The sequence below is a fragment of the Benincasa hispida genome, chromosome 8, assembly GCF_009727055.1.
Source record: "Benincasa hispida cultivar B227 chromosome 8, ASM972705v1, whole genome shotgun sequence".
In the NCBI taxonomy this organism is placed as follows: Eukaryota; Viridiplantae; Streptophyta; class Magnoliopsida; order Cucurbitales; family Cucurbitaceae; genus Benincasa; species Benincasa hispida.
The window spans coordinates 37330876-37356126 of NC_052356.1; the positions used below are offsets into that span (position 1 = coordinate 37330876).

At 38.3% G+C, this 25251-nt stretch overlaps 1 long non-coding RNA gene across 3 annotated transcripts; it reads left to right on the forward strand.

Annotated features, from left to right (window-relative positions):
* The first annotated feature begins 1672 nt into the window (after window positions 1–1672).
* On the forward strand, window positions 1673–25129 carry LOC120082842. 3 transcript variants are annotated; one of them, XR_005483297.1, is made up of 5 exons: window positions 1673–2006; window positions 2074–2137; window positions 9903–10012; window positions 16017–16111; window positions 22640–25129. It is a non-coding gene; the product is annotated as an uncharacterized LOC120082842 (long non-coding RNA). The 3 variants fall into 3 exon arrangements; XR_005483296.1 differs by lacking the exon at window positions 22640–25129 and adding an exon at window positions 2355–2427 and having other exon boundaries at window positions 16017–16255; XR_005483295.1 differs by lacking the exon at window positions 22640–25129 and having other exon boundaries at window positions 16017–16255.
* Window positions 25130–25251: the final 122 nt, after the last annotated feature.

Sequence of the window (25251 nt, forward strand, 5' to 3'; positions counted from 1 at the left end):
GTACCAATACTTTCATAAATGAATCAATTTAGACTTTTAAATATAATAGGCTATGAAAATGGTCTATGCATTTACTCTATATCCATTTGCTTAAACCGACATTTAAAGAAGTCTACACATATTTGAAAATTAATGCAGGAGTGATTTCAAAAGTAATTATAATGAAGGATCTAAATTGATTAACTTATGAAAATTTAGGGGTTTAATTAACTTAATTATTAGTTTCACACGATGTTGGTCGATCGAAATTTGAAGGATGGTGTAAATTGATGCACTTATGAAAGTTTAGGATTTAAATTGATATAGATTCATAATTTTAATTAACATGTAAACTGATATTTGTCCTTCATTATTTTTTGGGTCGTTTTTAGATATAGAAAAACAATTACAATCTAAAAAAAGTGAAATTGTTTAATAGTCCTAATTCTCTTGGAGTGACGAATCCCTTTAATTAAAATAAATAAGAATTAACTTTGAATTTATAAGAGTTTTTCTTGTCTTTGTATCGTTCCATTTAGTCTTTTAGGTCCCTATTTCACTTGATGGATATGCCACGATGTCTTTAAAACCTATATACAATAGATAGACTTTTAATCATGACATATTTGCTTATTTAAACATAATTTCATTTCTTTCCAAAAGAAAAATGAATGATTAATAACTAGACTTATTTTATGATTTAAAAATATTCTATCTAAGATATTTTTATTAACTTTATAAAATCGTGATCAATCTCTAAATTTGCTATATTTTTTTTGGATAAATATCAATTTACACCACTGAACTTTAAAGGTTGTATCAATTTAAATTTTAAATAATTGTATCAATTTAAACCCTCAATTTTAATAATTGTATCAATTTAAATCTCAAATTAAAATTGTATTAATTTATACCTATTAATCACAAATACTTCATGCGAGACAAAAAAATCCAAATCAGATTCATATCATATACCAATACTCCCAGATATTTTCCAGATACGCGATTTGACTTATCTTTTTTAGCGTTCATTTTTTTAAAGAAAAAAATAAAGGCAACTCATCTAATCTTTCTCAACCCAAAATTAACAACCTATTTAATAAGCTCGCTACCTTAGTCCAAAACTAAAATAAAAAAAATCAAACACTAGAATCATCTGATCTTAGTCCTCACGTTCGAGTTTCCCACAAAGTTCTACAAAATATAACCTACTTGAATATCTTTAACAATTTAATAAAAAAGTTCTTCCTTCCTCTTCAAACTTCTCACTCTAATCTTCTTCTTCTCTGATCAATCGAGTCCATTTTCTATTGCATTCAATTGACTATTATACTTCAATATCTCTAATATTGCTTTTTTGTATTGTATTTTGTACTATTGTCATTAACTTGACATTTTATGATTCATGGATTTTGTAACATCCCTGGATCTAGATAAATTTAAATTAGTTCATGAATTATTGGATTTTCTTTTTTATTCAAGACCAAAGCTTAGGCAGTTAAATGACTTGTTTGGTTCAATTTAAATTGGTCGTTGCTTTGAGAAGTTTTGTTAAAAGAAGATTTGGTGGTTTGAGTTTCGTTTTGGAAGAAGGAAAATAAGGGATAAAATATATATATATATATATATATATATATATATATATATTATGTATTTATATTTTTTATATAAAAGAAATTTGGGTTTAAGAGTTTTGTTTATTTAAATGTGAAGTCTCAGTCTGTGTGAAGTAAAGAAAAAAAAAAGGGAATTTAGAACAAAAAGGGACTTTTTCTCGTTCGTCGGCCGTTCGAGTCGCGCCCCAGTAGGTCATTCGCGCCGTGCACCGCTCTCGTCGCATCCCAATCACTCGCTCGCCCAACCGTCACCTAGTGTCACGCGTTTCTTGCCGAGTTTTCCAGTCATCGCGCCACCAGCCTAGGCCAAGCACCCGTTCACCGATCTGACGCGGACAGCCCCGTCTGTCGCTGGATCGTGGTCACTTTCCGTCAGATTCTGCTGTTTGGGGTAGATTTGGAACATTTTAGGTTTGTCCCTGGTTGTCTCGTTGTTGCCTAATAAATTCTCAGCCTGATTCTTGGTGTTATGTGTTAGATTCGAGTTGTGGAGATCGTGGGTTTGTTGTCCAGCAGTTGGAGGTTGCTTCAGAGGAGTTTTGGTGAGTATTAATCCTTGGAAGCTTCTTGGTAACGATGTTGGTTGATGGAATTGGGGTCTTTAATCCTTGGAATTAAATATTACTTAAGGATAGGTCTATTTTGACATTTGGTGGTTTTGGGGGTCGCTTTACGTTTTGGGTAGATGACTTGAGGAAATCGAAAAATAATTTTAAGTATGGATTTAAGCCTAATAGGTTCAATTGATTTTTGGTTCAGATAGTAGTGGTTGATTTAGGATCTCTCAAAGCTAAAAGGAGAAATTAAATTGCTTACGCTGGTTTAATTTGAGGTAAGTGATCTATTACCAGTTCGCCCACAAACCCAAGTATGTGTTAAGTTGTGGTTCTTGCGTTAACTTGGAATATTTTGATATCTTGTTAGTCAGTTGGAAACTTTTGAAAGTTTACGTTTATGACATGGAATTTCGATATTATGCGCCGTTGCGGTGTTCAGTGGATGGATTATTTGTAAACTGTTTTGAAACCTAAGCATGATTTAAGACTTTGATTGTATGTTTAAGGCTATATGAGACTAATAGTAACTGTTAGTACTTTTATCGGGCTATGCACATCGCATGTTGTGAACCTTCAGATCCACATCTTATGCTTATGTATAGTATTTCCTTGGGATCACCACCTATGTTTATGATTGTGCCCTTCGGGTTCACTACTTATAAAAGCACACCTTTGGGCTCACCCCTTATGCTTATGCTTATGCCTATGCCTACGATGTGGTTGTGCACTCGAGTCTCGACGGAAGGACTAATAATTCACCTAGTGGGCCCAGTAGTGGTTCGCTTACTGAGTATACTTATACACTCATCCTTTTCCTTTCATATTTTTCAAGTAAAGGTAGAGATAGACCGGTAAATGACTAGAGGGATTCGTGACCTCAACCATTTGGACATGTTGTCGCTTTGGCATTTAGGTTTCATCTGATAAGGTCTGATCTAGGAGTTTAGTATTTTAAAATTTATGGATATTCCTTTATCTCATTTGTTAAATTTTTTGATTGATATTTATTTAAGTTTTGGGTCAGGGGTACCCTAAACGGTGTTTTCAGGATTTATCTATTATTTAAGTTTATCTAATGAAATCAAAGTTTTAATTCTTTTATTTATTTTACTTCAAGGATTTCATTGTCAAACCTATGCATGCATTTAGTAGTGTCCTAAAAACATAATAGAAATTTGGGTTGTTATCGTTGGTATCAGAGCCTAAGTTTTAGGTTCTGTAAACTGACTTATATCGTGAGTCCAAAATGTTCCTATGGTCATAAATGGATCTCTCGTTATCGCTAGGTATGTCCCTTAAGTCCTCTAGGGAATTATGCATGAAACTTTTCCTATTGTATAGTCGTATTTGACGAGTTTCCCGACAAGCGTTTTGTTAAAGCGTTCCATGTGGTTATCAAGTATGGCACCACGAACTAGAGGAAGGGGCAGTTGAGGTAAGAATGTTATTGGGGAGCAGGACCCTGACGTATAAGACTCTGTGGTGCAAAGCCAAGAAATGCGAGACCTCCGGCCTCTTGAACCTTCTAGGTCAACTTGGCAAAAGGTTAGAGCAAGAAGCGGGCCTTAAAATTCGACCGTGCCTTTGTCAGGACATCAACCTCAGAGATTCCGGCAGAGTACACTGCCATGGTTGCAACTATTGGGAATGTCATCATGTGGTAGGGCAACTAAGGGATATTATGGCCGAGCATATAGCTCAACACGCACAGTCGCAGCAGGTGCCACCCCTACCGGTCCCAACACCACAAGTTCATAATCAAGATAGCGTACCGAATCAAACTATGGCAGGCCCTTCCTTGGAGGCCGAATATCTACGGGACTTCAAGAAGTATGACCCTTCGACGTTTAATGGGTTGCTGAAAGACCCCACTAAAGTAGAGTTGTGGTTGTCAATTGTGGAAGAGATTTTTCAGTACATGAAGTGCCCAGAAGAGTAGAAGTTGCAGTGTGTTGCCTTTGTTCTCGTTGATAATGCGAAGTACTGGTGGCGTTCAGCTGAAAGAATGATTGAAGCTAGTGGGGCCCAAGCGACGTGAGACCAATTCAAATAGCAGTTATATGAGAAATACTTCGTTGCTCACATAAGGTATAACAAGCAGGTTGAGTTTATGAATCTGAAGTAGGGGACCATGATAGTAGAGGAGTACGAAGAGGATTTTGATAGATTGTCTTGCTTCGCATCTGATCTAGTGTCTACTGAAGCAAATGAGGGCTGAAAGATTTGTGCAGGGACTTTGGGACGGGGTGCGAGGTATTGTGCAAGCTCTTGAGCCTTCCATCTTTGTAGCAGCATTGCAAGCGGCAACACGAGTGGGTTGTCCCTCAAGGATAGAGTTCCTGAAATCCTTGACGGAAGAACCTGCCCCAGGTCAGAAGAGGAAAGCTGAACAGAAAGCATCGGGACCTCCTTAGAAGGTTTAGAGCACAGACAGATCGCTAGGGCACATCAAACAGTAAGCTACTATTTTAGGAGGGGTCTGGATGGATAGGCTGATGTGTAAGTCATGTGGGAAGCATCATTGGGGACATTGTCTGATTGGCACATGGACTTGCTTCAGATGTAAGCAGGCAGGACACACGATTGACCAATGCCCTAGTAGTGGTTTTGAGACTGTAGGGGGTCAGCCCCTGAGTTCACATCAAGGCAGTTTAAGCCGACCACAGAAAAACAATCGGGTCTATGCCACCAACCGTCGAGAAGCTGAGCACTCGGGAACAGTAGTAATAGATACACTCCCAATCTTGGGGCACTATGTTTTGGTGTTATTTGACTCTGAATCATCCCATTCTTTCATTTCGTCATTGTTTGTAAAGCATGCTATGCTAGCTTTAGAGCCTTTGGGTTATGTTTTGTCAGTGTTGACTCCGTCAGGAGAAATTTTGATAGCAAGCGAAAGGATAAAAGCATGCCAGCTAGAAATAGCGAACCACACCCTTGATGTGATTCTGATAGTGTTTGATATGTGGGACTTTAATGTAATTTTAAGCATGGATTGGTTGGTTGCCAATCATGCCAGCATAGATTGTTCACGTAAGGAGGTGATTTTTAACCCTTATAGGGAAGCTAGTTTTAAGTTCAAAGGGGTCAGGACTATGGTCTTCCCCAAGGTGATTTCAGCTGTGAAGCCCAAGAGGTTGTTTAACCAAGGTACCTGGAGCATCTTGACTAGCGTAATTAACACCAGAGAAACTGAGGTTACCTTAACCACAGAACCAGTTGTGAGAGAATACCCAAATGTGTTTCCAGAGGAACTTCCAGGTTTGCCTCCACCCAGGGAGATTGATTTTGCGATCGAGTTAGAGCTAGACACTATTCCCATATCCAAAGCTCCATACAAAATGGCTCTGGCCGAATTGAAAGAACTTAAGGTCCAGTTACAAGAACTACTTGATAAAGGGTACATACGAACCAGTGTATCCCCTTGGGGTGCACCAGTATTGTTTGTAAAGAAAAATGATGGATCTTTACGCTTAGGCATAGACTACAGGGAGTTGAATAAAGTAACCATCAAGAATAAGTATCCGTTCCCAGGGATCGATCATCTGTTTGATCAGTTACAGGGAGCTACTGTATTTTCCAAGATTGACCTATGGTCAGGTTACCACCAACTGAGGATAAGGGATAAGGATATCCCGAAGACAACATTTCGATTTAGATACGAACATTACGAATTCATCGTAATGTCGTTTGGTTTGACCAATGCTCCGGCAGTGTTCATGGATTTGATGAACATAGTGTTCAAAAATTTCTTTGACACCTTTGTAATTGTTTTCATTGATGACATCTTGGTCTATTCTAAAATAGAGGCCGAACATGAGGAACATATTCGGAAAGTCCTAGGAATAAGCTATATGCAAAATTTTCAAATTGTGAATTCTAGCTACGTAAGGTGTTTTTTCTTGGGCACGTGGTGTCGAAGGATGAGGTTTCGATGGATCAAACAAAGATTGAAGCCATTATAAATTGGCCCCACCCCACAATAGTCAGCGAGGTGCACAGTTTCCTGAGGTTGGCCGGATATTATCGCAGGTTTGCAGAGAAATTCTTTAGCATAGCCTCACAGTTGACCCAGTTAACCAGAAAAAAGCTTCATTTATTTAGAGCAAAACTTGTGGGATAGTTTTCAAAACCTCAAGTAGAAGTTGGTTTCAGCACTGGTTCTTACAGTACCTGATGGCTTTGGGAGTTTTGTGATCTACAGTGATGCTTCTAAGAAGGGTTTGGGTTGTGTGCTTATGTAGCATGGTAGAGTGGTTGCCTACGCCTACTCATGACTTGGAACTGGCAACGGTGGTTTCCGCCCTGAAGATTTGGAGGCACTATTTGTATGGGGAAAGGATCCAAATTTTTACCGACCAGAAGAGTTTGAAATACTTCTTCACCCAGAAGGAGTTAAACATGAGACAACGCAGGTAGCTTGAGTTAGTAAAAGATATGATTATGAGATTTTCTACCACCTGAGGAAGGCAAATGTGGTGTCTGATGCTCTTAGTAGGAAGACTGCTCATTCAGCTGCCTTGATCATTAAGCAAGTTCGTCATGTGATGATTTGGAACAAGCAGAAATTGCAATGGCAGTGGGGAAAGTCACCTTGCAGCTAGCCCAGTTGATTATACAACCAACTTTGAGGTAGAGGAACATTGATGCGTAGTAGGATGATTTAGACCTTGTTCAGAAATTTCGTCAGGTTGAGTCAAACCAAGTTAGTGAATTTTCAATATCTGTGGACCAGGGCCTTCTGTATTAGGGACGGTTATGCGTACCTGCAGGTAATGGCCTGAAGGGCAAATTATTGGTAGAAGCTCACAATTCCCCATTCTTGATACATCTAGGCAATACCAAAATGTACCAAGATTTGAAGTGGTAATATGAAAAGGGAGATGGCCGACTATATCAGCAAATGTTTAGTTTGTCAATAGGTGAAGGCCCCAAGGCAGAAGCCAGCGGGCTTACTATAGCCATTGAATATGCCAGAATGGATGTGAGAGAGTGTATCCATGGATTTCATTGTGGGCTTCCCCAGTACGACACGAGGCTTCTCAGTAATATGGGTTGTAGTGGAAAGGCTCACTAAGGTGGCACATTTTGTTCCAGGGAAGTCCACGTATTTGGTGAGTAAGTGAGCTCAGTTGTACATGAAAGAGATAGTAAGGTTGCATGGCATGCCAGTGTCAATTGTGTCCAACAGGGACCCTCGTTTTACCGCCAGTTTTTGGAAAAGCCTCTAGGCAGCATTAGAAACACAGTCAAATTTTAGTACAGCCTTCCACCCTCAGGCTGACGGACAAATAGAACGCTTGAATCAGACGTTGGAGGATATGTTGCGCACTTGTGCATTGGAGTTTTCTGGGAGTTGGGACTCCCACTTGTATTTAGCAGAGTTTTTCTATAACAATAGTTATCATGCTACCATTGGCATGTCTCTATTTGAAGCTCTGTACGGTAGGGTTGCAGGTCTCCAGTTTTCTGGAGTGAAGTTGGTGAAAGAAAGTTGGTCGGAACTGAGTTAGTGAAGATGACGAATGAAGCCATGTAGAAGATTAGAACTCGAATGTTAGCAGCGCAGAGTAGACAAAAAAGTTACGTTGATGTTAGACGTAAAGATCTTGAATTCGAGGCAGAAGATAAAGTGTTCTTGAAATTAGCACCTATGAAAGGTGTTCTGAGGTTTGGGAGGAAGGGAAAGCTAAATCTGCGTTTCATTGGGCCATTCGAGATCTTAGATCGAGTGGGCCCTGTGGCTTATCGTTTGGCCTTGCCACATCTCTCTTTGTGGTCCATAAGGTCTTTCATGTTTCCATGCTGAGGAAGTACATAACGGACCCATCTCATGTGGTGGATTTTGAACCCTTGTAGCTGAATGAAAACTTAAGTTATGAAGAGAAGCCTGTACATATTATTGCAAGGGAAGTGAAAGTTTTACACAACAGAGAAGTGCCATTAGTGAAAGTTCTGTGGCAGAATCATTAGTTTGAAGAAGCAACTTGGGAGCGGGAGGACGAGATGAGAACACTGTATCCAAAGCTCTTCCAGGACTAGAACTTTCGAGGACGAAAGTTTCTTAAGGAGGAAAGATTGTAACATATCGGGATCTAGGTAAATTTAAATTAGTTCATGAAATTATTGGATTTTCTTTTTTATTCAAGGCCAAATTTTAAGCAATTAAATGATTTGTTTGGTTCAGTTTTAAATTGGTCATTGCTTGGAGAAGATTTGTTAAAATAAGATTTGATGGTTTTAGTTTTGTTTTGGAAAAAGGAAAATGGGGGATAGAATATATATATATATATTTATATAAAAGAATTTAGGGTTTAGGGGCTTTGTTTATTTAAATGGGGAGTCTCAGTTTACGTGAAGTAAAGAAAAAAAAAGGAATTTAGAAGAAAAAGGGCCTTCTTCTCGTGTGTCTTCGTCGTCTCCCTTCTCTCCCTCCTCTCACCGTCTGTGTGCACCGTCAAGTCCACACCGGAGGTGAAGCCGCACCACATTCGTTGGCTGTTCAAGTTGTGCCCCAGTAGGTCATCTGTGCCGTGCCGCTGCTTCCTCGTCGTGTCTCAGTCACTCGCTCGCCCAGCCGTTGCCCAGCGCCACGCGTTCCTTGTCGAGTTCACCAGTCATTCGCGCCGCCGCTCCCTCATCCATACGTTTTTGCTGTACCGCCAGCCTAGCCCAAGCGCCCATTCACCGATCTGACGTGGATAGCCTCATCTATCACTGAATCGTGGTCAGTTTTCGTCAGATTCTGTTGTTTGGGGTAAGAATTGGAACATTTTAGGTCTGTCCCTGGTTGTTTCATTATTGCCCAATAAATTCTCAGCCTGATTCTTGGTGTTATGTTGTTAGATTCGAGTTGTGGAGATCAGGGGCTTATTTTCCAGCTGTTGGAGATTGCTCCAAAGGAGTTTTGATGAGTAGTAATCCTTGGAGGCCTCTTGGTAACGATGTTGGTTGATGGAATTGGGATCTTTAATCCTTGAAATTAAATATCACCGAAGGATAGGTATTTTGACATTTGGTGGTTTTTGGGGGTCACTTTACGTTTTGGGTAGATGACTTGAGGACGTTTAAGATAATTTTAAGTATGGATTTAAGCCTAATAAGTTCAATTGGATTTTGGTTCAGGTATTAATGGTTGATTTAGGGTCTCTCAAAACTAAAAGAAGAAATTAAATTGCTTATGCTGGTTTAATTTTAGGTAAGTGATGTATTACCGGTTCGCCCATGAACCCAAGTATGTGTTAAGTTGTGGTTCCTGCATTAACTTAGAATATTTTGATATTTTGTTAGTCAGTTGGAAGTTTTTGAAAGTTTACGTTTATTACATGGAATTTCAATATTATGCGCCATTGTGGTGTTCGATGGATGGATTATTTATGAAACTGTTTTGAAACCTAAGCATGATTTACGACTTTGATTATATGTTTATGGCTATGTGAGATTAATAGTGACTGTTAGCACTTTTATTTGGCTATACACATTGCATGTTGTGAGCCTTCGGACCCATATTTTATGCTTATGTATGGTGTTTCCTTGGGATACTTTTGTTTATGATTGTGCCCTCCAGGGTCACTACTTATGAAAATGCGCCTTCGGGTTCGCCCCTTCTGCTTATGCCTATGCCTATGCCTACGATGCGGTTGTGCACTCTAGTCCTAATGGGAGGGCTAATAGTTCATCTAATGGGCCTAGTAATGGGCCGCTTACTGAGTATACTTATATATTCATCATTTTCCTTTCATGTTTTCAGGTAAAGGTAGAGATAGACCGGTGAATGACAAGAGGGATCCATGACCTCGGCCATTTGGACACGTTGTCGCTTCCACACTTAGGTTTCATCTGATAGGGTCTGATCTAGAGGTATAGTATTTTTGAAATTTATGGATATTCCTTTATCTCATTTGTTAAATTGTTTAATTGATATTTATTTAAGTTTTGGGTCAGGGGTACCTCGAACGGTGTTTTCAAGATTTATCTATTATTTAAGTTTATCTAATGAAATCAATGTTTTAATTCTTTTATTTAATTTTACTTCGAGGATTTCATCATCAAACTCATGCATGCACCTAGTAGCGTCCTAAAAACATAATAGAAATTTTGGTTGTTACAGATTTAGTGGATTATATTTGTTGAAAAAGCAGCTTGTAACCCTAGAGGTTTTTTAGTAATTATGTGTACCCTAGGGCTTCCCACTAGTCTATTTATTTGGCTTATTCTCTTGTACTTTGTGTATCAGAATTAATAATAAAAATCAGTTTCTATCTTGGTTTTTCTCCTTGTACTAGGGTAACTGTGTTGTTATTCTCTTCCATACTCTTTTATTTTTAACATGGTATAAGAGCAAGGGGACGAAACGCTAGTCATTATGGAAGAGAACCATCCACAGTCCCCTTCAGCTGGTGGATCTTCTAGTTTTGATATGAAAATTGCTATTCGAGCCGCGGTAAAGGAGTGTTTTCAAGCTGCCTTACCGGAATTAATTTCTGTCGTCTAGTTGCAGTCAACAGAAAGCCGCGTCAATAGGAGCCGTACATGGACAAATCTGAAGAACACACAAATAGAGCCGATCTACCTCGTCTCGCGTCGTCGTCGGTTGATCCCTCAGGTACGGCTCTGATCAGGTACGATCGTAGCAACCTCTCAGACCCATTGATCCCTCAGGTACGGCTCCGATCAGGTACGATCGCAGCAACCTCTCAGACCCATCGCGAGGTGGACCAGATCTGGCTCTGATCGGGGACGTTCGCATCCGCAGCAACCCTTCAGCAGACAGAGTTTCTTCCGATCGTGCCTTCGACCTGCAGCTTCCGATCGACGAACAGGGTGGGCTTTCGATCGCGCTTCAGACCTTCGACAGCTTCCGATTGCGCCTAGGGCTTCGGCTTTGACCTGCAAAAAACTCAACTGCGTTGGCGTATCCTAGGGTTTTCGCGTCAGATCCGGCGAACCCACTCGTCCGGAAAAGAGAACAAGACCTCTCCGATTTCTGCCCTAGGCACATTCGACCCAAACACAGGCCGAAAACCGCCTCTAGCCGGTGACTACCTTCCAGCCGTTAGTGGCTGCCCCGTTTCGAATCGGTTGGGGCTCGACCCAATACCCAGATGAAAGTCCGGTAAATTCTTTCCCTATTTTACCTACTACAAATTATCTTGCCTATGTTTCCCTCAGTTAACAGTACAACCAGCCTGAGTACGGTTGGAATCAGTACCATCGCCCAGTCAAGCAATATACAGTCTTTTGGTCTTATTAGTGTGAACGGTAAAAAACTTTGGATTGTTGACTCAGGGGCAACAGATCATCTTACTGGTACCTCTGATCAGTTTCTCTCATATTATCCAAGTGCTGGTAACGAACAAATTAGGATTGCAGATGGGTCGTTCGCACCTGTTGCAGGAAAAGGGGATTTATCTCCGTTTGAGGGTTTGGTTTTTGCTGGACGTTTTGCATGTTCCTAAAATTCATATAATTTGTTATCCATCAGTAAGATTATAAGATATTTGAATTTCAGACAGTTTTTTCACCCTACTCTATTTTATTTCAGGATCTAAGCTCGGGGACGACAATTGGCAACTGCTCGCACGATGGGGGACTCTACTTCCTAATTGATGTTGTTTCCTTCTAGAACGATTATAGGTCTAGCCTTGTCTCCTTAAATTTTCTATCTCTGAGAATGATTTTCTGTTATGGCATTACCGCTTAGGACATCCGAACTTTCAGTACATGAAACACTATTTCCGCATTTATTTCGCAGTATTAATGTGTCTTCTTTAAAGTGTGAAGTGTGTATTCGTGCCAAAACAGAGTCGTGTCTCCTTTCACTCCCAGTTTATAAACCATCCAAATCTTCACCTTAGTCCACAATGATGTTTGGGTCCCTCACCAACCACAATCTCCAGGGAAAGCTGGTTTGTCACTTTTTATAGACGACCACAACTCGGCTTACTTGGGTCTTTCTTCTCACTGATAAGTCTGAGGTGTTATCTGTATTCCAGCAATTTTATGCCGCTGTGGAAACCCAGTTTAATGCCAGGATTGGTATTTTGAGAAGTGACAATGGGCGGAAATTCTGTAACGCTTCCTTCCAGAGGTTTCTTACTTCCAAGGGGATTATCCACCAGAGTTCGTGTGCCTAGACTTCCCAACAAAATGGGGTAGCAGAGAGGAAAAATGTCATTTGGTGGAAAGTTGCTAGTCCTTAATGCTATCCACATCACTCCCATCTTACCTATGGGGTGATGCCATCCTTACTGCTGCTCACTTAATCAACTGAATGCCTTCCTGGGTCCTCAATTTTGCCCCGTAGACTGTTTAAAAGAGTCATACCCTACGACTTGTTTAGTCTTCGATGTACCACTTCGAGTTTTTGGGTGTGTTGCCTTTGTTCACTCCCATGGTCCAAATCGCACGAAATTTACCCCCCGTGTTCAAAAGTGTGTTTTTGTTGAATATCCACTCCATCAGCGCGGGTATAAATGTTACCACCTATCCTCTCGCAAATATTTTGTTTCTATGGATATTACCTTCCTTGAGGATCAGGCCTTCTTTCCTGTTAGCCATCTTCAGGGGGAGACCTCTAGTGAAGAGACTAATTGGTCCACATATACAATTCCCTTGGAGTCTGCCCTTATTCCCGAACATGTTGGTTCTGTCCTTCCTACCAATCAAGTCCCATGGATAACATACTATAGGAAAAATCTCAGGAAGAAAACAACGTCACCTGTTGCATCTCCGGCTCTGGTCCATGAGTCAAACCCGACATCAGGTACATGTATTCCTGAAATTAATGAGATTGATACTTGTACTAACGAGTGTAGAGAGGAAAAAGGAGGGAAAGGTGTTGATAGCACCACTATAGCAGATGGGAAGATGACAGTGAATGACGATTCAGACACAACTCTAGAAAATGTGAGTGATACTAAAGATAATGGTGAAAAAGGTGTGATTTCTGAAGATGAGAAACAGGAAGAGGAGACTAGTGATCACAATGGAAATTCTGACAGTTTGAAGGAATATGATGCTTCTCTTGATCTTCCAATAGCCCTGAGGAAAAGCATTCGGTCATGTACAAGGTCCCCATGCATAGTTACATGACATACAGTAACTTGTCATCAGAATTTAGGGCCTTTACTACTAGTTTAGATGCAGGGGTGATACCGAGTAACATACAGGAAGCAATGGGAATTAAAGTTTGGAAAGCTGCTGTTATAGAGGAGATGAGAGCTCTGGAGAAAAATGGAATGTGGGACCAGGTGATCCTACCTAAAGGGCATAAGACGGTTAGGTGCAAATGGGTTTTCACTATAAAGTACAAGTCAGATGGGACCGTTGATCGATACAAAGCCAGGTTAGTTGCCAAAGGGTTTACTCAAACCTTTGGGGTAGATTACTCCGAGACTTTCTCTCCTCTAGCTAAACTCAATACTATCTGAGTATTGCTATCAGTTGCAGTTAACAAAGATTGACCTTTGCATCAACTGGATGTAAACAATGTCTTTCTCAATGGAGAACTTGAGGAGGAAGTCTACATGAATCCTCCTTCCAGATTTGAAGATCAGTTCAAACAGCGAGTCTGTCGACTGAGAAAGCCGTTATATGGGTTGAAACAGTCTCCGAGAGCCTGTTTGACAGATTTGCCACTTTGTCAAAGGACAAGGGTATACCCAAAGGCACTCAGATCATACACTTTTTACAAAGAAGTCAACTTCAGGGAAGGTAGCAGTTCTCATTGTGTACGTTGACGATATTATGCTCTCCGGTGATGATGATGTTGAAATTGTGAAACTCAAAGCAAAAATGGCCAAAGAGTTGGAAATTAAAGACCTTGGTAAGTTAAGATACTTTCTCAGAATGGAAGTAGCCCAATCTAGGGACGGAATCTCAGTATCTCAATGGAAATACACGATTGATCTTCTAACGGAAACGGGAAAGACTGGGTGCAAACCTGTTGACACCCCAGTTGAATATAATTCACAGCTCAGCAATACTAGTAACGGTGTTCCAGTCAATAAAGAAAGGTATCGGCGGTTAGTTGGGAAATTGATATACTTATCTCATACGAGACCTGATATTTCATATGCAGTGAGTGTCGTCAGTCAGTTTATGCAGGCTCCTTATGAAGAACATATGATAGTAGTTGAATGCATCCTTTGATATCTGAAAGGTACACCAGGTAAGGGGTTAATGTTCAAGAAGTCTGATAAATGCTGCATTGAAGCCTACACTGATTTTGATTGGGCAGGGTCTGTTGTTGATAGAAAATCAACATCAGGGTATTGCACATTTGTTTGGGGTAATCTTGTGACCTGGAGGAGCAAGAAACAAGGAGTTGTGGCCAGAAGTAGTGCAGAAGCTGAGTATCGGGCCATGAGTTTAGGGATATGTGAAGAGATTTGATTGATGAAAGTGTTGTCAGATCTTCATCAAGACAATGAGCTCCCAATGAAATTGTTTTGTGATAATAAGGCAACAATAAGTATTGCAAATAATCCTGTTCAGCATGACAGAACAAAACACGTTGAGATCGACCGACACTTCATCAAGGAAAGACTTGACAACGGAAGTATATGCATTCCTTATGTTCCCTTAAATCAGCAAATTGCAGATGTGCTCACAAAAGGATTACTGAGACAAAGCTTTGATTACTGTGTCAGCAAGTTGGGTCTTATTGATATTTACGCCCCAACTTGAGGGGAGTGTCGAAAAACAGCTTATAACCCTAGGGTCTTTTTAGTAATTATGTGTACCCTAGGGCTTCCCACTAGTCTATTTATTTAGCCTATTCTCTTGTACTTTGTGTATCAGAATTAATAATAAAAATCAGTGTCTATCGTGGTTTTTCTCCTTGTACTAGGTTTCCACGTAACTGTGTTGTTATTCCTATCGTGGTTTTTCTCCCTGTACTAGGTTTCCACGTAACTGTGTTGTTATTCTCTTCCCCACTCTTTTATTTTTAACAATATTTAGTATTTTTATGTTAAAATTACCTATATCCTAGATTTTTTTGAAAGAAAAAATGTATCTTTAATGTATCAGTATCCTAATTTTTTAGAAATTAAGGTATCGTCGTATCCTATCGTATTCTATTACATTTCTGTATCTATGCCTATACTTCATAGATTTAAACCTTGAACATTCATAAGTATAATAGTTAAAACCCTTAAGTTTCATAAATGTATTAATTTAAACCCTCCATTATGTTTTATTTGGATATGCTTATGAAAGTTTAGGGTTTAAATTGATATACTTATGAAAGTTCAAGGTTTAATTGATATATTTATTAAAGTTTGAGGTTTAAATTGATACAATTATTAGTTTGAGGTTTAAATTAATACTATCCCTAATATTCAGGGTTTAAATTAAGATAACTATTAGTTTAAGGTTTAAATTGATATTTGTCCCTTTTTTTCAAGGGTAGATTTGCCTATAAAACATATATTTGAAAACAATCAGAAGGAATAAAAAATATAAGATAATTCTCTTGCCTTCAAATTTATATTGTGAGACCATCAACCAAAGCCACTCTCCAGTTCTTGTTTGCCAGTTTTGAAAATACTTTTTCCTAAAATAATTATTATTACTTTTTCATTTTAGAAAAAAAAGGGGGACAACTACTTAGTGTGGCAAAATTTTCCTACCTCTGATCTTTGCCACTAAGAAAATCAACAAAAAGGGAATTTTGAGAGCTGAAAGTACTGAATTTTGCAAACCAACTTTGAATATATTTTCCAATTTTAATGTGGCATTAAATGTTGGTGAGAAGAATATATCTAAATCAAATTATGTGTGTGTTTAAATACTATTTTAGTATTTGGAAAAAAAATACTTTAGTTTTTTTATTCATTTTAATTTCTATATTTTCAAGGAAAGAAGCAGGTTCAAAGTACGATCTAAACCCGTGCGTCGCAAACTGAAACAAAGAGTTTAGTTAAGATGTGGTTGACTGGCCATTCTTTTAAGGTAAATTCATCACAATGCCAATTTTTGTTTCTTGTACTTCTTAAAAAAATGCCATTTTAATCTTCATTTTTATTTTCGTTTCTAGGAGAAAAAATAATCACTACTTAAAAGTATGTGGATAAAAATGAATGAAAGTTAAAAGGATATGGACGGAAATCAATATTTAGAGAATACATGCATCAACAAATGAACCTTTTGAAAGTAGAACAAGATGAACAAAAATCGAAAGTATTTAAAGTACTTATATATATATATATATAACCGAAGCCAACATTCACACCTGTGAGTTTGAAATACCCAAAGGAACATTCTTCATACTCTTTGTTGAATGGTTTCAAATTTTTAGTAATAAAATCCCTTCATCATGAAAAAAAGAAAAAAAATAAAGCAATGAGTAGAAAAATCATTATTAAAAAAAAGATTATCATTTCTTAACCAATGTGCTTTTACCACCTTTTGAGAGATGAAATAAATTTAAATATCAATTGACGTGCATGTTTTAGTGGTTCTTCAAAAGAATTAGTTCCTCATTTATGTCCTTAAATCTAAAACGTTTCAATTTAGTTTTATATGTTTTTAACAATATTTAGTTACATCTTATCGTTGGAAAATATTAAAATTGACTTATGGTATACATAAAAATTAGGCCATCTACGCAAGAAAATTTTCTAATTCATAGTCCAAGATTTTGAAAAGTTTGGTGAAAATTTTAATAGAAACGTACTTTTTCCTCCAAATTTCTACCTATAATTATTATGTCATTTTTTTTTATGACAAGCCAATTTAAACTATTTTTAATGGTAACAAAAAATTTTTTTTAAAACATAAACAAGTACGATTCACATTTTATAACTCAAGTTCAACTAACATAAAATATATATTCTTGACCAAACAGTGTGATATTCAAAAGACCAATATATATTGAATTAGAAAATTTTGACAAGACTAAATTGAAAAAAAGACAAGTTACAAAAACTATCCTTAAAGTATAGTGGTAGTTGTGCACTATCGAACTTTCAATTGTAAAAAATGGGTTCACAAACTTCTATAAACGTTAAAATTGGATCTCATTAAACTAAAAAATGATGAATATTAAACTCTCAAACATATACAATTATTTTAATTTCTACGATTATGTAAGTTTGAGGGTCCATTTTAACACTTAAATATATTTGTAGACTCAACTTTTACCATTAAAAATTTGAGGGTATAATTACCGCTATCACCAAATTTAGAGATGATTTTTGTAATTTACCCTTAAAAAATTATCTAATTATTAAATATATATTTACCCTAGATGTTGTTAATATAAACTATAAAAAATTCACTTAATATATATGCGTGTGTTAGATTTCCACACCATTGACTTCTAATGAATATCCTTGTTTATTACTTATTAGAAGATGACAATTTTTTTTCTGATTGTTGTATGAAAAAAAAAAAATCAGTAGTACTTATTATCATACAAGAAATTTTAACCTTTTTTTTAAAAAAATAAAATAAAATAAAAGAAGTAAGACTTGCTTTTGTATGAGATCAAAAGAAATATCTTTAATTAACCATTTATTTCTACATCCAATATATTAAATGAGAATGAGATATGAGATATGATCAAAGTATTTACTAATAATTGTGTCAATTTAAATCTTGAACTATTATAAATATATCAATTTAAATCCTAAACTTTCATAATTTATCAACTTAAATCCTCCATTATGTTTTATTTAGATACACTTATGAAAGTTCATGATTTAAATTGATATACTTATGAAAGTTAAAGGTTTAAATTGATACAATTATTAGTTTGGGGTTTAAATTGATACAATTTTGAAAGTTTAAGGTTTAAATTGATACAACTTTCAAAGTTTAAGGTTTAAATTGATACAATCATTAGTTTAAAGTACAAAATGATATTTTTCCAAAAAATTAAAGCAAGTCGAAGTGGACCTTGGAATGGTGAAGCTATTGGGTATCATTCTAGAAATCTTAAATGAAAATGAGGTAATACTTAGAAAGAAATTAGAGTGTTAATGCTTTCTAAAATAAAAAAGAAATGGAGTGTTAATTCATTACTTGTTTCCATATTATTAATTTTTTTGTCTAACATGTCAATATTTTCATCGATATTTTACATTTTCATGAATTCGACATTAATATGAGGGGTGAATAAATATTTTCATTACATTGTATACAAATCCACGAAACATAAAAATAAGTAACAAAATATCACTGGTGTAAATATATTATAAATGATAGACATGTTAACTTATTTAAAAATCATCAAATAATTATTTATTAAATTAAATTTATTTCCTAAAAATTTTTCTTTGTTTTTATAGCTTTCCAGAAATGTTGATTAACACGAATCGACATTTTGTTGATATTTCTATCAATATTTCTATGAAATTAAACCTTTGGAAATTTTGTCGAGATCGACATTTCAAATTTTGCTTTATTTTTATTTTCATTATTATTAACCTATTACTTATTTTCCATATATAAAGAATTTATATTTCAACTTCACATCTTTGTTCCAAATAAATTTACCAAAGAGAGTAAAGTCTTAAATTGATTGAAATTTTAATTAATGTGATCCAAAATTTAATGATATAACAAATTTGTGGGGAAGAGTTAGAGAGAATATATGGACCTAGGGTTTTCTCTTCTCGAGTAGGCGACTGATGATCATTGCATGTAGACTTCCTTTGTCGTTTAGTCTGGACGTTTTGGTTGTGTGCTTGTTTTGTTTGGTTGTCTTGGGAGCTCGACAACATCTACGTTTAGGGGAGGCGTGGTGGCGGCAAACGTGGGCGTGAAGATGAATCAGAAAGATGCCTTTGAACCGGTGCTAAACCGGGTGCTTGTTGAGAACCGGGAATGGGGTGGACCGACGTCTGGGTTTGGGGAAGGGCCTGGGCCTGAGGATATGCTGGAGAGTGTTGGGTCTTGTAGGCCTTCTGGGTTTGAGGCCCAACTGGAGGAGGTGGTTGGTTTAAATGTGTTTGGGCTGAGTGGGCTGAGTGGGCAGTGTCAGTTGAGTGGGGTTGAGGGACCTCGATATGGGGATGGGTCAAAAGCTAGGCTTGGGCTTTTTGATGGGGAGGAAGGTGAGGCTCGCTTGGATGGTCGCGTGGGGGGACATGTGGAGCGGGTCATGCATGGAGTTTGGGTCTGAGAGAACGCAGGGCTCTGAGTTGGTTGTGTTAAACTGGGTTTTTGGGCCTGCAGATGGTTCGATTCAAGCGATGGAGGAGGTCGGACCTGGATCATCTGAAATGGCCGGCCGGTTAGGTTGTATAATAGCCATTTCTAGTGGACCGAATCGCGGTTCGTTGGGGGAAAAAATCGTGGAATGCACTATTTGGATCAAATTTGAAGGAAAGTTTGGAGTTTACCCCTCAATTGGTTGAGAATGATAGAGTTATTATTCAACTATGTGAGGAGGTACTTGATGCGAGTATTAGTATGTGGGAAAAGTGCCTGGGGTCAGTTTGTGGATGCGAAGCTCCCTTACTTGGTGATTTCTCGGCTTGTCTAAAGGATATGGGGTCGTGTGGAGATGCCTACTATTACACTTTTGGAGAATGACTTGATTACTTTTAAGTTCCCCAAAACGGAATCGTGTGACTGGGTATTAAATAATGGTCTGTGGCACCCGGGTGGTAAGCCTATATTACTTCGACAATGGTCTTCAGGTATTGTTCCTGAAACTTTTATTTTTGATTCTGTACCGGTATGGATTAAATTATAACGTGTACCACTGAAGTTGTGGATGGATAGGGGATTGGCAGTGGTTGCTAGTGTAGTAGGTAGACCTATATCTCTTGATGCTGTAACCCGAAAGAGGCGTCTTTTATCGTATGCTAGAGTTTTTTTGGAGGTGGATGGTGATTCGATGATACCACCTACGGTTACAGTTAGAATGCGAGGCCAAGAATTTATTGTTCCAATATTGTATGAGTGAAAACCTCGTAAGTGTGGTTATTGCAGTTCGTTTGGACATACTACTGTTATGTGTGAGAATCAGAATATGTTGAAGGTTAATGATTTTAGTATAGTGGTGGCTAGTGATGGTTGTTCTGAGGAGATGGGTGTTGATGAGGGTGGCTGTGCACCTGAGTGTGTAGGGGGTGGTGTAGGGAGGGTTGTTTATGATGTTAGCCCAATTTGTTTGAGTGGTAGGGTAGGATGTGCTGATGAGTTCACATTGGTTAGTCGTTGCCTACGTGATAGGGTGGTTAGTGGAGGTCCAGTTGTCATTAGAAGTGTTCTTCGGTCCCTAGGATCTTGCCTCCAGGTAGTAGAATAGTTTGTGGATCCCCAGGTATTTTGGGGTTTGTGAAGCATGTTGATGAGTATAATTAGTTGCTGGTTTTAGTGCAGGCTGACCCTGATCCGTTGCTTGTTATAGGAATGGATGTTGGGAGTTTAGGTAACAGGCTTGTGGGGGGTAGTAGAAGAGACTTCTTATTAGTATCATGATCTGGTGTTCATGGAATGTCCGGGGTTTGAATGACCCTGTTAAATGTAGAGCGGTGGCGGATTTTCTTTGTTCTTCTGCAGTAAGTTTTTGTTGTTTGCTTGAGACCAGGGTGCGTGCGGAGAATTTTGATTTGGTGTTTCGAATATTAGGAGAGTCTTGGACCTGTGTGTGTAGTTATATCCCTGGGGGCTATGAAGCACAGATACAGATACGACTACACGATATGGATACGATCAAATACAGTGATTTGTCAATTTCTAAAAAACTAAGATACGGATACGTCTAAGGATACGTCATCTTTTTATTAATTTTTAATATATATATAATTCAAAAAACGAGGATACTAATACATTGAAGACATTTTTAAAGAATCTAGGATATAGATAAATTTAGCATACAAGTTAATAACAATATCACAAAATAGAATACAAACACTGAAATTTCAATACAAAAAAACAACATTTAAGATGTTGAAGTACAATAGTTAATAAAATGTAATACAAGAGTGACTTATATTGCAAAGAAAAAGAAGAAGACTAGAGGGAGAAGTATGAAGATAAACAAAGAACTTCTTCATTGAATTGATGAAGATACCTAAATGGTTTATATTTTGGTAGACTTTATGAGGACTCAAATGTGAAGATGAAGATTAGATGATTCTAAGGTTTGGTATTTTATTTATTTTTTCCTTTTTAGTTTTGGTCTCGAGTAGTGAGATTTTTAAATAGATTGTTAGTTTTAGATTGGGAAAGATTAGATGAGTTGCTTGTCTTTTTTCTTTAAAAAAAAGTATGCGTAAAAATAGATGCGTTAAATCGAATGTCAGATACGTATCTGGGAAGTATCTGGAAATATCTGTATCTGATACGTGTCTGATATTGATTCTTTGCCTCACATAAAGTATCTATGTTTCATAGCCTGGGGGTGTGGGGCGTATCTGGGTTATGTGGAAGAAGAATCTGTATGACTTTTCTCCTTCGATTTTTGATGGTCAGTGTATTGTAGGTGTCTCAGAGAGTTGAGTTCTTCTGCTACTGTGAATGTCGCTGCTGTTTATGCTTCCAATAATGTGATTGAGAGGCGTGGCCTTTGGCGATCATTGGTTGATATTTGTTCTACTTGGAAAATCAGAGATGCAGTTATGGGTGATTTTAATGATATTCGTAATCCTTCATAGGCTTTTGGGGGGTAATCCCTGTAGGGGGAGATGGAGGATTTTGATAAAGTTATTTTTTAGGCTGATCTGGTGGAGTTGGAGGTTTAAGGAATTGGTTTATGTGGACGAGTAAGGTTAAGGGTGCTAGTATATTGTGCCGTTTAGATAGGTTCCTAGTGAATGAGTTGTGGACAACTTCGAGTCCATATACTGAGGTTAGAGTGAGGCCGTGGGGGATTTTTTACCATAGCCCCATTTTGGTTAACATTGATGTTTGTGTTGATCGTCTGGTTCCCATGTTTCGGTATTTTAATCATTGGGTTGATTTTGCTGATTTCTTGAGCATTGTTGTCTCTGTTTGGAAATCCTATCCCGGTGTGTTCTCTTTGGTTAGTTTGATGAGAAGTTTGAAGGCCTTAAAACCGGTATTGCATACTACTTTTAGTAAGCGTATTGAGGGTTTGAGGTGCTTGACGTGAGAGGCTAGAAGTAGGATGGAGTCAGCTCAGGTTGCTGCGGAGTATAACCCTTCTTTTGAGATTTTGATTGGGGAGGTTGCCTTATTGACTGATGATTTTTGAAGGTTAGCGATATTGGAGGAGGCTTCCCTTCGTCAGAAGTCTCATGTTCGGTGGTTGGAGTTGGGAGATCAAAACACATTGTTCTTTCATCGGTCTGTGCAGACGCGTTTAGTTAGGAATGGTTTTTTCTCGATGATTAATTCTGATGACATTTGTTAATCGACTTATAGTAGGGTGGCAAATATGGCTGTTAATTACTTTAGTGGGAGTTTGGGGTCGTAGAATATGGGATATTGAGACCTTACAACCTAGATAAATGATATTGTGCAGTTTCAGTGACCTAATGAATGTATTTGGGACTTTTGCAGACCTGATGCTAGGGATGAGGTGCGTAATGCCCTGTTATCTATGAAATCGGGTAAAGTTCCTGGTCCGGATGGTTTTCCAGTGGAGTTTTAGAAATCTTCTTGGAGTGTGGTGGGGGAATATTTCTACTCTGCCGTTCGTCACTTCTTTGATACATGTTATCTTCCCTATGGGGTAAATGCCACGACTCTTACCTTGATTCTTAAAAGATTTGGTGCTGATCGTATGGAGGATTTTCGCTCCATTGTTTGCTGTAATGTGGTGTATAAGTGTATCTCTAAGGTGATTGCTGACAGACTCCGTGTGTGTTTGCCTTGGTTTATTAGTGAGAATCAATAGGGGTTTATGTAAGGGTGGTGTATCACGGATAACATTTTATTGTGCCAAGAGCTTATTGAGGGTTATCAGCTTAATAAGGGTAAGCCTTGTTGTGTGTTAAAGGTGGATCTTTGAAAGGCTTATGACTCAGTTAATTGGGACTTTTTGTTTGGTGTTCTTTTGGCCATTGGAACTCCTTTGAAGTTTGTGAGCTGGATCTATGCTTGTGTTACTTCTCCTTTTTTCTCTATAATGATCAATGGCTCTCTTGGGGGTTACTTTCTATATAGGAAAGGGCTAAGGCAGGGGGATCCTTTGTCCTATTTTCTGTTTGTGATGGTCATGGAAGTATTATCTCGATTGTTGAATAGGCCTCCTCCCTTCTTTGTGTTTCATCATAGGTGTGAAAAGGTGAGATTGACTCACCTGTTGTTTGCTGATGACCTTATGATTTTTTGTGGGGTGGATTGTAGTTCGTTGAGTTTTGTGAGGCAGGTGTCACGTCAGTTTGTGAAGCTGTCTGGGCTGGTGGCTAATGTTAGTAAAAGTTCTATGTTTGTTATTGGTGTTTCTTCTAATGTGGCAAGGGATCTGGCTACTAGTATGGGATTTGTTCTCGGGTCTTTGCCTATTCGTTATCTTGGACTTCCTCTGTTGTTGGGTAAGCTAAAAGCTATTGATTGTGCCCCATTGATTCAGAAGATTACAGCTCGGGTTCGGAGTTGGGTTACAAGATCCCTCTCTTTTGCGGGACGCTTGCAATTAGTTAGGTCAGTGTTGTAGAGCTTCTAGGTGTTTTGGTCTAGTGTGTTTGTGTTGCCTACTTCTGTTGGCCATGAGGTTGATCGTATTCTACGGGTTTTTTTGTGGAGGGGATGGGTTGATGGCAAGGGGGTGTGTGTGTTGCTCGGGACGAGGTTTGTTTGAAGTTATTTGAAGGGAGTTTGGGTATCCATCACACTTCTTTCTGGAATGAGGCAACAATCTTGAAATTGTTATAGTTATTATTGGTGCGGTCTGGTTCCTTATGGTTACTTGGATGGAGGAGTATGTTCTTAGAGGATGGTCTTTATGGGTGGTTCGTGTCGAGGTTGGGCGATCGTGGTGTTTGAGGGCAATTTTATGCTGTCGAGATAGGATTAGGCCGTTGGTTAGGTTGCAGGTTGGTAATGGTAGGAGATGTTTTGTTTGATAGGATCCGTGGCTGCTTGTGGGGTCTATCTTGGAGAATTATGGGGAGCATGTGATTTTTGATGCTGATAGTTGTCGTGAGACTAGACTGTCAGGCTTCTTATTTATTGATGGTTATTGGCATTGGCCTTCGGTTTCTTGGGAACTTCTTGAATAATGGGGTTTGGTTTAGGGAGTGGTGCTGAAAGTGAGTGTGAAGGATAGTTGGGTTTGGGTTCTAAGTGGTAATGGTCTCTTCTCTATTGCTAATGCGTGGGAGAGTTTGCGTCCTAGGCGTCCTAAAGTGTCTTGGACTCGTCTGGTTTGGTCTGGGGGTAATGTCCCAAGGCATTCTTTTTGTGTCTGGCTTGCAGTGAAGGATAGATTAGGTACTCGGGATTGGTTGAGGAGGTGGAATCTCTGTCTGCTTTGTGTGGATAGGTAGAGTCTCGGAATCATTTGTTTTTTTACTATGTGTTTAGGAGGGAGATTTAGGAGGGTGTGGTGCGTCTGCTGAGTTCGTCTTATCGAGTTGTTGGGTGAGATGTAGAGTTGAGTTGGGTGTGTCGGATGGGGGCTGGTAAGGGTGTGCAAAGTCAGTTATTTCGAGTTTTCTGGTGTGCGTCAATTTACTTTATTTGGCAGGAGAGGAATCGTCGGCTGCATGGAGGGCGTCCGAGAATGGCGTATACCTTGTTTCAGTTTATCGTCTCTATGGTTTGTGCGCGTTCTACTTCTTGGCAGATTGATTTTCATGACTTTCTCTAGCTTCTTTCTCTTCGTTGCTTTTAGTTTTCTCTTGGTTACTTTGGTTTTTGTGTGCTCCCCGGCTTGTGGGATTTCTCTTCTGGTTGGTTTTGTTTGTTTTTCCTTTGGGAAGTCTTTTGATTATAGTTATGCTTGTGCGATGTTTATATAGGTGGCTTGAATGTTGTGGTGTCTTGATCCCAGGTTATGAGATCCCACTTATTGTTGTATAATAATATTACCTATTCAAAAATAAATAAATGATATAAATTCATTTTTATGTTTTTATCGACCATGAGATTTTCGTTTTGTCAAATTCTGTAAAACGAAATCACACAATCTTAATTTAGTCCTTAAAAAATAAAAGAAAATTCCCACA